We start from the raw sequence: 2,247 nt of genomic DNA, 5'->3' as shown, positions 1-2,247 counted from the left end.
TGGTGGTATCATCATACATCATCATGATAATAGAATGTATATGATACCATTCGAGGATTCCATCTGCTCTCCAGGCTTCCATCTGTGACAAACATGTTAGTACATTAACGACATAACTGATGCTTCTCTCCGGGAAAAATATCCGCCATAAAACTTTAAAACGTCGGAGGTGATACCGGAGCCGGTGTTAACGACCTGACGTGGCACCAGGACGGGAAGACTGATGGAGTCTTGGGCCGGTTGATAACAACGGGAACCGCCGAGTCTCTGACAGACTCATCTCAGTAATGGCGCATCATAAACGCTTTCATCACTTGCTCCTGAATCATGGCTTTTATTCTGGGAAAAGATAGAAGTTTCCTGCTGAGAGGAATCCCGGTGGGGTCTCTGCGTGAATCATGGCACAGCGGTAATCGCACGGAGGTCGGCCGCACGGCAGCAGCTTGCGTGTGGGAGTAATTCTGTAATGGTGATAGCGCTCCATATGAAAGGCAAGTGTACAACTGATCGATGGTGAGCATTCTAATGCGTTTCTTTGAGAGATGCTGGCAAGACAAAATTCACAGAGAACCTGGCCAAGAAGTTTATTTATTTCTTTATATAGATATAAATCATCATATTCGCACTGAAGTTGGTCATGTAAGTGAACCTGAAAAAATCCGTATCATAACCGACTCCGTACACAAGTAATTCAGGACCATAAAATGATAGATTGATTTCACTGATCATTTTAAAGTAATGTCACAGTGGTAAGGCCCAGGACAAAGAGGATCGGACCCATGAGTTTTTTTTTTGGAAATCTATGCAAATAATCAATGTAAGATGCTTGTCTTGGTGTTTGTTGTAACCTATGAAAGTGGCTTCTATGACAGCCCCGCCTGGTGTGTTTGATGCCCGATGTCAGACCGTATTAGGTGTGAGTATTTCCAGGGTCAGACCGCGTCAGGGTGAGTGTTTCCGGGGTCAGACCCTGTCATGGTCCGACCAGCGCACACTCCCTGGCGCTCCCACACGAGTAACGGTCTATGGAAAGGTGATTTTCTTGACTCGATAGATGATTTTCGATAATGACGGTCTCATGATGATATATCTGTACACTAATGGTAGCCGAAAATGAAGTAAACAGCCATTATTGTACCCGTGATTTATCGAAAGAAACCGATATCATCAATTATTTCCACAGTCTGAGACCACTGTAAAGAAGGCAACTGCTATATGATTTATTACACCCCAATTACGTTTCCAATATTTAAGAACGCAAGATCGAAAAGTGCACTTTTTATGAAGATACTGAAGTAGAGGTTTGGTATTCCATACGCTGGCAGGTATTTTGCATTGTGACAAAGCTTACATTAGCCGTTACAATATCGATTGAAAGCATGACAGAAGAAAGAGCCGTGCGATATTACATCTAAAATCGATTATTAATTACGGTGAAAGAAACGCTGGGACCATGCAGGAGTAGGTGTCGATAATTTTTCGACGCAAACGGAATAATCATATCCAGTGCAAATTTGAGAGTATCTTGTGAAATAAATAAACAATACGATATTCAGGTATTTAACAGGAGTTTGCAGTTCACCAACTGAGACCATTACATGCACTCCAATGTTACGTCGTATACACAACACGAAAAGTTGAATTTACCGATGACAGTAAATGAATTCTTTTCGTGAAGTGATAAAAATAAGATTCCGTCTATCACTCGACTCATCTGCACGACTTAAAACCCCTGTCCCCTCCTTGTACCGTCTACCCAGAAACTCAAAACGGGTGGAGAAACAGTTCTTGGATTGATGGAGAGACTAAAGTTTACGGGGCATGAAAAGATGAAGTGGTAAAACCTGAATGGCCAAACCTACACCTTCCAGGCAAGTACTTGACTTCATGCATCCTAAAACAATGTTGAATCACCATCCCGAAATGGCTGCTGTGCACAGAAGCATCCAACGTGACGCGAATCCACCATCAACAAGTGTTAACCTTGCCCAATTTCAGCCAGTGCTTTTGTCAATGACAGGACAGAGACGTTAACGGCTGCGAGTTTGAACAGGCGAGGGTAAAAAGCAATCCGACCACTTGAAGCCATGTTCAATCAAAACGGCGCTGTTCAATTGCCTCTGAAGTTCCTTCGACGAGATGGGCCCAACGTACCGGAACTGACGGATCACGAAACGCAATGTGCGGAGATCTCTACGTTTCCAAGACGCCACTACTGCCTTTTACCTCATTGTTGAAAGTAGACAT

This window comes from Branchiostoma belcheri, unplaced genomic scaffold, assembly GCF_001625305.1.
Source record: "Branchiostoma belcheri isolate BF01 breed outbred unplaced genomic scaffold, Haploidv18h27 scaffold7, whole genome shotgun sequence".
Taxonomy (NCBI): domain Eukaryota; kingdom Metazoa; phylum Chordata; class Leptocardii; order Amphioxiformes; family Branchiostomatidae; genus Branchiostoma; species Branchiostoma belcheri.
Note: the sequence above shows the minus strand (reverse complement) of the source record.